The sequence below is a fragment of the Corapipo altera genome, unplaced genomic scaffold (assembly GCF_003945725.1).
Source record: "Corapipo altera isolate COAL_440 unplaced genomic scaffold, ASM394572v1 61411, whole genome shotgun sequence".
In the NCBI taxonomy this organism is placed as follows: Eukaryota; Metazoa; Chordata; class Aves; order Passeriformes; family Pipridae; genus Corapipo; species Corapipo altera.
This window is the reverse complement of record NW_020884875.1, coordinates 29160947-29173477: the sequence shown is the minus strand read 5'-3', so window position 1 is coordinate 29173477 and position 12531 is coordinate 29160947. Positions and strand designations below refer to the sequence as shown.

General features: G+C 43.1%; 1 long non-coding RNA gene across 1 annotated transcript; it reads left to right on the top strand.

Annotated features, from left to right (window-relative positions):
* The first annotated feature begins 9661 nt into the window (after positions 1 to 9661).
* LOC113943242 lies at positions 9662 to 12351 on the top strand. The gene is made up of 3 exons (XR_003526255.1): positions 9662 to 9707; positions 10499 to 10666; positions 12130 to 12351. It is a non-coding gene; the product is annotated as an uncharacterized LOC113943242 (long non-coding RNA).
* Positions 12352 to 12531: the final 180 nt, after the last annotated feature.

Genomic DNA, 12531 nt, shown 5'->3' with positions numbered 1-12531 from the left:
CGCTGGCAGCAGCTTTGCTTTAAAGCTCTGGAATTGCCTCTGTTCAAGTTCTCCACTTCATCCACTCACCTTTGAGGGCCTTAACAGCTGCCAGTGCTTGAAACCGTGAACCCTCCTTGGACACCTGATTTTTGTCAGAAGGAAGGTCACAGCCATTTCCAGACATGTGAAAAGTTTCTCCACTTCCATAGGATGTGAACTACACCCCCAACAATTATTTGGAGAACCTCATCTGTATACACTGGCGCCTGCAACTCTGCCCAGGTGCTCTGCTTGTCCTGGTTAGATGCAGATATTCCTCCTCCATCACAGCACTTTAACCCCAAAAGTCTCCTCAGTCCTTATTTATGACCCCAGATCCACCAGTTAGGTGGATGGCATCGCTTCCACCAGAGGGACAAAAGCCCACATGCACAGTCTGTTTTGCTTAGGAGACACCAAATAGCTCCATCCTAGAACATCAGAAGAACTGCTACAACAGAATTGCACATTCCACAGTAAGGATTTTAATAAAACTGTACAGTCTGAGTGGTGGTACCTGACTGGAGCAAAGAAAACATCAGATGGGGGTAACTTGCTCAGGCATCTGTTGCATTGATTAGTACATCAGACCTTCCTTGCCATCAAAGTCATGTGGAGAAGGGAAATGCAGTCCTCTGGTACATCAGGCAAGGGATCCAGGAGGCAGGTAAGCCATCAATGCTCTTTTATTAAACAGGGATGAACCCTCATCTGGAACAGCCTTTGCAGATGAGCCATCTGTGTTCAAAGAGGAGCTGAAACTGGAATGGGAAACTGACTGGAGTGCTGGGACAACTGGGGAGGAGACAGTGCCCTCACAGAAGATATGGGAAAGGCTTGCTTAGCATATCAAAGCACCAGAGGGAGCAGGATTGATCTCTAAAAATACACCAGTGGGTAAACCCTGTGGAGGAAGGATGGCTATCAAGCAAAAATAGCATACTGGCACAGTAACAAAAGTGTATAAAGCTCATAGTATTCTACAACTTCCTCCCGAGGGACAGTGGAGGGGCAGGTACTATGAGAAATAAATAATCCAATTTTATTATAAGCAAATTGATTTAAGTGGAAAGCAGGGGGTGTTGGGATTTATTTCTCCTCTTTCATTTAATTTCAGGAATTTTAGGCGCCTCGTGGAGATTGTAAGGTGAAAGGCCCCATCAGGGCTTGACACCAAGGGAATGTCGTGGTCGGGGTAGGGAAAAAATATATAAAAATGGAAAATATACCCTGGCCACGTGGCTGGCCTTTGTGTGCAGAGGGACGCCATCAATGAATCACGAGGGAGGGTGACACCCCCTCCCGAATTCAAAAAATTACCTTTTAAGGTAAAATACCTGTTACCTGTTGAATATTCAACATCTTAGGTGGCCAAGGGTAAAAAAGAGCGCATTTTTTCAAACCACGTGTGCTTTTCCAGGTGGGTGGCTTGGGACTGCACCCAGGGCTGTAATAAAGGATTTCTTGCTGCAATTTTCCTTGTCCTGCAAGTATTTTTTTGCCATTTCATAAATTGAAAGCAGAGATTTTTCTCACAGTATCGATCTCTACTCTGTGTGACCAGTGACAGGATCCAGGGAATGACTGATGCTGGGTCAGGAGAGGTTTAGGTTGGATATCAGGAAAAGACTCTTACCCCACAGGGTGGCTGGGCACTGAATAGGCTCCCCAGGGCAGTGGTGACTGTCCCAAGGCTGCCAGAGCTCAAGGAGCGTTTAGACAACACTCTCAGGGACAGAGTGGGATTGTTGGGATGTCCTGGGCAAGGCCAGGGGTTAGACTGGATGATCCTGGTGGGCCCCTTCCCACTCAGGATATTCTATTCCATTCTATTCTATTCTATTCTACAAATGTTATTGTACTTAAAATCTGATGGTTTACACACTGTAACAGGGAAAGAGGTTAATATGTCAGGGGAAAAACAGGTTTGAGGGATTCTGGAACGTGAATAAACCAAACACCGTTGCTAGTTGGCAAAAAATAGCTATTTATTAGAAAAGGTGGCAAACAGGGAAAAAGGGGAATAAAAACAGGCACCTGAGGGAAAAGAATTAGGGCGGAGGAAAAAGTGCACAAAAGACCCTAGAAAGAAGGCTCGATACCCCATACTCACCCAGGTGTCACCTATAAGATAATCTTACCCATCCTAACCAGTTATGAAGTCTCTCTGTGGCAGCTGTGTGTTCCGGAGGGGTGGAGGCTTCCACTTCAAGCAGGTGTCCCCGCTAAAAGCAACTTGGTCCATCGTGAAGAGCCAACCAACTCCCTCAAGAAACGAGTCTGCCTTTATAAAGTTTATTGAGAGCACCTGCCTCAGGGAGGTGTGGCCAGTACCGCCCCGTCAGGGGCTCTCAATCCCACCCCCTTGGTTATGTAAGTGCATGCCTCCTGCGCATGCATGAGCACTTTGGAAATCCCCTGACGCAGGTGCAGTGAATTGGGGGGGGTCTTTCCAATTGAGTCTGGGGGATGCCTTCATCACCTTCCTCATCACTTTGTCCTCCAACTGCCCTTGATGAGCAATGGACCAATCACAACAGACCAATTAAAACAGTTTACACAGAAGTTCTCCCTCCAAGGCCAAGTTCACTGCTTTATCAGCAGACTTGGCAGGAGAAAACAAACTTTTGCAGGTGGCTAGGGCCAAACACAGACCAAAAAACAACATCCCAGCTTAGTCCCAATACATGCCACCGCGTGGTCTGTGTTTGGACCATGGCACCAGTGAGGGTTTCAAATAGAGAGAGTCCAGAAAAGTTGTTCCGATCATCATGTCCATCCCCAGGAAGGAGGTTCGTGTGTGTTCTGGTGATCAGTTACTAGACAGTCTCCAGTTGACAGATATCACGGTCAAACGGATGAGCCGGTGTGTCCGCTTGCATGGGCTTAAACAATGCAATGAAAAAACTTAGAACTCCGTTTAAACCATGGAACAACTTAATACTTTCAATACTCTTTTATAGTATGAAGCAGTCGACTGCCAGCCACTATATGTTATGGACCTATGGGGAGCCATCACAGGTCCTATACACCTGGAGTGCGATCTAGCACCAGACAACCGCCTGGTGTAACCATTGCCCACACGGGCAGTTTACTCTCCCTTTGTAAGTCCAAGGCCTCGTTGGGGACAAGCCATCCTGCCATAGCAAGCCCCTGACTGCAGTCGAACCTCTCCACCTCATGGAGTGGCAGTGCAGGTACCTCTTGCCTCCATGCTATAAAAGGCAGTTGTCCAAACCAGAGGGTTCTGGAAGATTATGAAACCATAGCACAAATGAAACAGAACACCCGACTTTACTGGTTTGATCAAACCGAAGCCCATGGAAGGTACACAACCGACAATCCTTTCATTATCATTATGCCTACCAGGCACAGGTTTTCCCTCCTTGTTGTGGTTTGTCTTCATCTTCTGGACGTCTGATTTTAAAATCCTTCATTTATTCAGGACTTATTCAGATTAAGTCCAGATGGTTTTACCAGGTGCACAAGAAAGGTCTGTGCACCCACCTCCTTGAAAGAACTTCTGTGCACCTAATTTTCCATAATCCTGTGTGGAATTGCTGCACTCCACATTATTTCATAATAATAAAAAAAATAAAAATTATATTTTCACAAGGGATGTGGCAGTTAATGCTCCTGTTTAATTCAGGGGCTCTCTTCACTTTGCAAAGCTGGGTGGTGGGGCAGCAAGGTCAGGGAAACCCAATTAACCCTTCTCTCCTCAGTCTTCCGAGGAGTCCTGGAAAAGTTACAGAGGAATATAATAAAGACACTGGAGAGGGAAATTTATGCGAAGCATGGCAGATCACTCTGATGCAGTACATCTTAATTTCCAGCTCCCTGTGACAGCAAGAACAAGGCTGAGAGCAAGAGCTGTAAAATAAAATTATACTAATGAGGCAAGGGATAATCCATCTCCTGCTAAACACACCACCTGTCTACCACTGACATCAGTAGGAGTGAAATCATGTCCTAGTTACAGGGCCCAGTTTATAGCTGTGTGGGTATAACCAAAATTGTGTATTCTACACCCTCTGTGTAATTTCTGATGGACTGTTAATAATGGATCATTTGCAGCAGCTGCCCAGGGCACACCTGACACCTCAGGCTACAAGCTGAGTGCTAAAGAAACCCTGCTAGTGTGTTTCTTTGTCTTCACACTAATAACTGTGATAACAGCTGTTATAACTCCGTGTGACAACTCCTGTGATAACTGTGAGACATTAGCACCTTCACACCCAGCCTGAGGGGTCAACTCTGCTAATGGACCATACTGGACTGCCATAATAGGCAGCTGCCAGGACCTAGACCATCAAAGACTCCAATAATATCCCATGACTCACAGAGTTAAATCACCCATTGTGAAACTCCCTGCCCTAGGTGAGGTACTGGGCATTCCCACCTGAACTTGACCATATATAATCTTGAGATCTGGGGACTTCCGGTACCACTCATCAGAGCCAGAGGAGGACTAGAACTTCAACAGGACTGCCACTCTTGACAAGACTGTGATCATAATTTCAACAGAACTGCAGCCATCTGAACCAACAGGTTTTCCTTTCCTTTTACTTTGCACCCAGGGGGCCACATGCTGCCTAGCACAGGGGTTGACAAATACCATTCTGTTCTTGTCCCAGGGTGCTGGGTTATATGTCTGTTTGTTGGGGATGAAAACCAGTTTTTCTCTGTATCATTGCATTTATTGTAACCTTTTTTTAGTAAATTGTAACTCTGACTTGTAATCTCTCTCGAGTTGGGTTCATTTTTCCTGCGGGTTTACTTCTAAACCAGCACAAATTAGATCTGCAATTTGTGGGAATATCCAGAAAACACAGTATACTGCCAAACAGGCTCAGTGTTAGGTACAGACCCGAAGGAGAAGAATCACTCCAGCAACATCTCCTGGGATCTTTGTAATCACTCTGTGGAAGTATTATTTGGATTTGCTGCTCTCAGGCTCTGTTCTCCTATGGCCTCTCCTGCTTCCCACATCTGTGTAAGACAGCTGGCTGTCCTCCCTTCCACCACTTAGCACGGGTAAGAGGTACAGAATAATCCATCCCAGCTCTATATTCCAGAACTGAGGATTTCTGAACTGTTCAACAGCTCTGAAACTCAAAGAAGAGTGTCAGGAGCTGTAAGTCATTTTCCAGCATTACATATGCTGCCTTTGATATGTCATAAAACTGCTGATAATTGAATCCCAAAAGGCATTGTTTTCAGAGCAGTTGGGAATCAAACTCTCCTAACAAATAATGATTTTCTCATGTTTGCCCCTGAAGGAAGGTGATTCTGTAGGTCTGAAGGCTTCTGGGCTATTCCCAAAGCTGTAGATGTGGCTCCTCAAACAGTGTAGGCACTTAGGTGGCATGTGTTTTCAGGCGGATGCACGGGACTTAACAGCAGGGAAAAGGTGCAGGAGTGCAGGTTTACAAAGATAAAGGATCAGTCTGTAAGACAACTGCTCAAGCTGTTTTTTCCCAGCCAAACCTGGCTGGAAAGCAGGAATCAGCCCTGTAGGGTTACCAGGTCTGCACTCCCTTTGTATTCTCACCTGCAAATATTTTCTCTGCTGTTTCTCTCTCTGGCTGACACTCACCTCTGCAGTCAGACCTGGTCTCTGCTGGGCTTGGAAGCTTTCACCACAGAAATCCTTGTTTTCCAGGCACTGGAAATCCTCTTGGAATCTGACAGAGGACCCAATTCAGATTTTTGCAGGTGTAGAACAAAAACTCACAAGCAGAAACTCCTTTCTTCTTAACTTACTGTAGATGACTTTTGTGATGCAACACCAGAGCCAGGAACGTAAATCTCACTTTCTGCAGTCACATCCTTTTACACCCCTGCATTACCTTGTGCCTTTGTGAACCACACATATGAATCTATTACACAAATAAATTCAGCTGACTTGCCTTGAGAGATGTTGCCCTGATACTCTGCCAGGGGACTGCATGTCCATAGATCAAGGGATTTATTTGAGAAAACATCATTTGTTTGGTGTCTTCATCTCTGAATAAAATTTGTCGTACCATCATATTTCCTCCTCCTGTTTGGATTTCCATGCTAAATAGTTTTGATTTTTTTAAAGTTCTCCTCATGTGTTTCCTCCTCTCCAGGCACTGGGTAGTTTCCATTGCCATACTCCTGACCCCTTCTGCCAAACAACAGCCTCCTTTAATCTCTCTTCGAGTGAGACACAGTCATCTGTCACAAGGCTTTCAGAATATGAGGAGGAAAAAGATTTCCCACATCTTTAATTGGGATCAAGTCAGGATAGCAGAGGAGCTGCCTTCTCCCCAAGCATCTGCATCCACTTGCTAAATAGATTGCCTTCACCAGGCTGGCAGTGCTCATCACAGCCAGCCCTGTCCTGCCCCTCTCCTGGAAGAGGAAGAACCGCCTGAGGCTTCTGATTCACATCATCTCTGTGCAGGACCATGGGAAATCACATCTGACAGCCACAAGGAACCAAGAGGGGAAGGGCAGACCCCTAAGGAATAAATCTATAGGAGGGCAGGCAGTAGCAGTGCTCAGGCTTGTCAAGTATAAAACCTTTCAGAGTTCAAAAAAGATTGGGAGGAGAAGAAGGAGGGGGAGGAGAAGGTGGGGGGGGGGGGGACAGGAGGGGAAGAATTCCATGCTGTCCTGTGAGGTGGTCCACCAAAAAGTGGGCTTTGGGGTACTCAATTGTCACTAGTGAGCAGCCACGAAAAGGGTCAGGCAGGAATTGTACGACAAGGGCACAAGTACAAATCAACAGAAGGAAGGGTCTTACCAGCTGCCTGTGTGGCAGGAGAGAAACAGGAGCAAGATGCTCCTGGAGCTAATTAAGGGAGCTCTCTGCACAAGGCAGATGCCAATCTTCCTGAGTGACAGCCAGAAGGGGAAGAACATATGGCAAGAAACCAAGCTGAACAAGGGAAGAGATGGAGTGAGATGGGCAGAGAGAAAAAAATGCAGCTTCCCAGCAAACAAGGAGTGAGAGTCTCCTCTCCCTGGCAGAGAGCACAGGACCCCTCAGAGGTACCACAGGGCATAGACTGCTGGGGCCGTCACAGGTGTTACCTAATCCCAGACCTCCTTTTATCCACCACTGGAACACAGACCACTTCTCTGACCACCCATGCCAACTCCAAAGCCCACTGGAGATATCCCCACTGGCTTTTCCAGTGTTTCAGTCAGATTCCTCTATTTTAAATGAGTACCTGGCCAGAATTGGTAAGAATTAATACGGCAAAGTAGCATATGCAGCAGTTAAAATTATTCACATGCCAGCTGAGAGTCTGTCTCAACAGACCAGAATGTTAAGCACAGCCAAGCAAAGTCTCTTTATAAGGCAGTATATATTTTGTTGTTTGGGTTTTTTTCTAAAAACAGATGTAACAAAAGCAGTCACACAGTTGCTGTGACAGAGGAAAAGTCTGGGATTGATGGGAAAAGGCAGCAATGGGTTGGCAGCAGGTTTTGTCTGGGCAGGGAATGAAGGGGTCTTTAGCCTCACCTAGAGACAAGGCTGATATGTGAAAACAAACATTTTAAAACAAAATCCTGTTAACCACAAGAAGCCACTGTGAGTATGCATGAACACTGCACCTACAAGATAGGCTGAAAACACCCAGCTGCTCAGATTCCTTCACGGATTTCTGTTCCAGTGTGTTGGACTGAAAAGACTAGTAATAAGTTCATCTCCCGATTAAATACTTGAAAGCTGCCTACTTTTTTCCAGAGGTGTTGCTTCAGATTGTCAGGAGAGGCTGACAGAGGATGTTTTCAAGCATTTTGTTTTCTCAGTTCCTTCTCTGTCTCTCATTTGAACCATCAGAAGAGAGAAAATGTTTTGCTTCTGTGGCAAAGAGCCCCTGTTTGCCTCTTTGAAAGTGTCTATGTTCAGAGTTAAGAAAAAAAGCAACATGAAAATGTCCTGAAAATTTCAAATAAAATAAATTTCTTATGAATAAAAATTATAAATCATTTATTTATAAATGAGAAAGTGGTGGTGTGTCTGAATTTCCAATGCTAATTTCAGCAGCAATTTCATTAGCTTGTAAGAAAACCTTAGAGTAGTGTTACAGTGAGAACACAATTGTGATCAGAGAATATGATATTTTACCAGATGCACCCTCCACTCAAGGAATGGATATTTTTTGGAAACCTTGAAGAACACCATAGAAAATATATTCTGTATATCAGCAAGTGGTTTTAAAGAAATTATTAACAGCTTATTTGGTTCTAAGATCCTCTGAAGAGCAGCTCATACTAAAAAGCCTACTGCTTAATTCTGATCAAGACTTCATACTCTCAGAATTGACCAGCCCTGTTGTCCTGGGGTGAAAGAACAGTTGAGTAGATTTTCACAAGATATGTTAAAATGTCGTGGTTTTGCACGTTGTTAGTGTCTCTATTAGACTGATTACTCTCTGTAAGCTTAAAATAATGATAATTCTTTATTTCTACCAGAAATTCTACCATGAAACTGGTAGTATTAGGTTGGAGCTAAGAGCCAGCAGCAGCACATAAGGTTTTTGTTCTCCATAACTCTTCTTAGAGTTACTACCTGCATTTCTTTTGAAATTCCCAGTGTGTTCTGGAAGAAATGAAAATTTATTAATTCAGAACAATTCAGACATTAGGCCTCCTAATGGATAACACACACACACACAAACCCCAAAAAAACAACAAAACAAAACAAACAAAAAAAGAAAAAACACAAAACAACCACAAAAATACAAACATTTACTCACTTCTGTGTTTGAAAGCATAAAAGAAAAATTAATGAGATCCCAGCTTCAAGACTACACCCTGCACATCTTGCACACAAAATGAGAGTTCCCAATGAAATATCTTCTTAGCCGTTAGCCAAAGAAACAAACTCAAATATGTATTCAGGCACTACTGGAGTACAATGCCACAGCTACTTCCACACCAGTTCCTACCAGGGATTTATGTAACTCACTAAGCAGATTTTCAGGAGAACTGAAGATTTCCTGATCACTTCAATTACATGAAGAATCTGCCTACATGAAGAATTTCCACTTGGTGGTGACCCATTAATCTTTCCAATAATATAAAATGTGTAATTCTGCATCTTCTTAATTTTCACTGTAGAGTTTTGCAGAATTTAAGAGCCTTCATGGCACATCCTGGGGACTACAGACTCAAGGGACTTTGGCAGAGCATCAGTTTTTCTGTGAGAGTGTTTATATAAACCATTTGAAACCCTTAAAAATTCCCAGCTGGCACTGCAGGCACCAGTCCCAATACCAAAGGGATCCAGAAGATGAACTGCAGGATTTAAGACCCTTCCTTGTGTTAAGACTCTTCCATTTCAAACAGATTGGAAATGGAAGAACATCAATACTGAGGGTGTGCTTATTTAGGAATAGGTTTAAGGATTTCCACCTGTGGTAGTTTGGTCTAGGCCTTCCTTGGTGACCAGTTTGTAACCAAGGAAGTGCCTGGATTTACCCAGTATTCCCTACGATTTTTACATAAGCCGGGGTATAAGAAGAAAGGAGGAGAGGCCTTTGCCCTCTCTTTCTCCTTCCAGCAGCTTTGGAGGTGCGGGTTTCCCTGCTGTTGAGTCTGTCGGGTTGGGGAGTGAGGCCTGGTAAGGCCTTGCCAACCTTGGGTGGCGGAGGTTGCCGGCAGTCACTCCGGCATGACTTTCCGTTGTCCCAAGGAGAGTAGTAAGACACTCTTTGCTAATTCTTTTAGTTGCTAGATCTTGGGCTATTGATCAGGATATATATTTTTTAATCTGGTTTTGTTCCTTTTTTTTCCCCTTCCCCTTCCCTTTCCCTTTTCCTTGTGAAATTGTATATATATTTCAATTGTATATAACTGTAATATAAGTGTAAATATATTTATATATATTGCTTTAGCTGTCTCTCTCTCGTTTTGGTTCTCTTGGGTTTTTTTCCTCTCTTCTCACTGAGGTTTAGGGGAGGGAGGAACTTCTTGTGGTAGGGTTTGGAGACTTGGCAGGGAGCCAGCTTCAAACCATATCACCGCCAAATTCTTTTCACTGATGAGGGGCAGGACTTGTCATGACTCCACACTCCATTTCACAGCCCATGATTTCAAACTGGTTGAATGTGAGATTTTTCAAGGAGTAAAGACAAAACTGTCCCTTTCCCTTTGGCTTCACATTTCTGAAGTCAGGGGTGTAATTGGGACAGAGCTTTTCGGTCTCTTGAAGAGCCTTGATTAATATTTTGTGACAGAAAACTACATCTGGGAGTGAAAAACCTGCTCTTTGTTGATAAAACACTGAAAATTCAAGTTCTGTGCCCTTTTCACTGCAAAGACCAGCTTTAGCTGGAAGAAAACAATGACAAATCATGTCCAGGGCTGAAAATAATTTTTGTTTGTTTGTTTGTTTGTTTTTGTTTGGGGGGGGTGCATTTTTGGGGTGGGGGTATTATTTTGGGGGTTTTTTTGGTGAGGGAAGCCTGATAATAAATTCCTTCCATTGCAGACACATAGAAATGGCAGAAAAGCTGTAGACTGGCTCCTGGACACCTGAAAGGCAACTCAATAGCCTAAGAGGCATCATGAGGCCAAATAAAAAGTGTTGCTGCTCTTTCTGTAGCCCTGGTCCATCCACTTCAGCTTCAAGCCGAAGCCAGGAGAGAGGAAAGTAAAGGTCTCCAATGAACAAGTAGCTTGTGTTAATATGCAAAAGCTCAGTAGGATGCATTGACGGAAAAAAACATCATTTATTTGGAAAACTTCCTTTTTGAGTTTCCAAAAATCAATATTCCTTTACATTCCCAAGCAGCAGCACTTACCTGCAAACAGGCAAAGTGATTACTTCCAATAACCAATTAAAATCTTTAGGCAGCCAGCACAGGGCAGGCTGATGTACCAAAATCATAAAACTGACCCAGAAAAAGCACTCAGAACTAGGCAGATGCAAAATGTTCAGAAGAGCTGTTCCAAAATTTGCAGGGATTGAAACTCTTTGTCAGGCTTCAAACACAGTGTGAGTCATGAGTAACTTTACACACCACTGACTCAGAAGAAACAAATTACATTTTCTGACATATGACAAGATGTCAGCTTGAAGAAACAAAAGTGCAAAAATGTAGATACAAGGTTTAGCATTTTCTTCTAATTTCTTTCAGACTGTGTCATGTAACATCAAATAAAGCCTGTATTGTTACATCAAACAAACTAAGGGGTGATCTAGGAACCAATAAATCAGATTTAAGATCTACCATACACCAGTTAAATGCAATGTCACAAGGGTTACAAGAAGTGGAGAACAATTCAAGGGATATTCAATAATGGTGAAGAACAGACCCACCCTGGTAAATGCTTTCTGAGCTCCTGGGGACAGTTTCTGAAATGGAATGTTGCACCCAGCCTTTTGGAAATCAACAATTAAAAAAAAATCAATGACAGAACTAACACTTGCTACAGCAAGAATCAGTATTTCAAGAAGGGCAGGGAAACACCACCATTTATAAAACTTGAAGGAAAGAAATAAACCTATTTCTTCTGCCTACCTGGAATTCAGTGTTACTTACCAGCAAGTGGACTTGTGGTTTTTGTCCCTGTATCCACAGTGGCCTTGGCTCTGATAATTCCTTGTGCAGTTTTAATCAATACTATGCCAAAAGTCCACCACTTCAGTTCAAACAGCAGTCATTAATGTATTGCCTGAAAATCCAATTTGCTGCCAATGTAAAGTTGCCTAATATTGGTGTGAAGGAAAATTATATAAAATTTTAACAGCAGCTGAAATGTATTAGAAATAAATGTATTCATTTGTTCAATTCTTTGTTATCACAGCGAGAGCTGCATAATAGTCTGCGAAAATTTTCCTGTTTCATTTAAACGGAGACTCTTCCCTTTGAGTTTAAGTAGGAGTGGATGGGGCCCTGAATTTGAAACACTGAATCAGTTTTGAAGCGATGATATAAGGATTTTGTTTGAATGAACACATGTATGTTGAAAAGGTTGCTTGATGTCATGCAAAAATGAAATAATGCAGCACGTGGACCATGTAAAAAAAGCTTATCTTTTATTAATGAGTCTGTTAGTACCAATGTAGGTTATTTCTGTAGCACACAAATAATTTTAACTTGAATTTTCTTCTTTCAGGACCAGGTGAATGGACTGTCCCTGTTGCTCCAAAATGTGCATTTGATAAGGATTGCTTGGCTCACAGAAAATACAGCTTAGTGGGAATGCAAAGCCACACATTTTTGTCTTTTTCAACCATGGGTGCTTGCCTTTATACATGGCACAAGGAGACAGAAACTGCAATTATGATGAATTTTTTTCTTCTGGTGCTTTTTCCACTAATGTACCATTAACTCTTTACAAACAAGGCTCATCATTCCAGTCCTATAATGAGCACTGTATTTCCTGTCTAATTCAATTAGTGTGTTTATCCTTTCTGACTCTTGCTGGCACCTGAGTAGAATTGTGATGATACAGGGGATACATGGAGGAGTAGAGTCACCTTCCACTACCATGAAGGACTGTAACACTAAAAGTCAC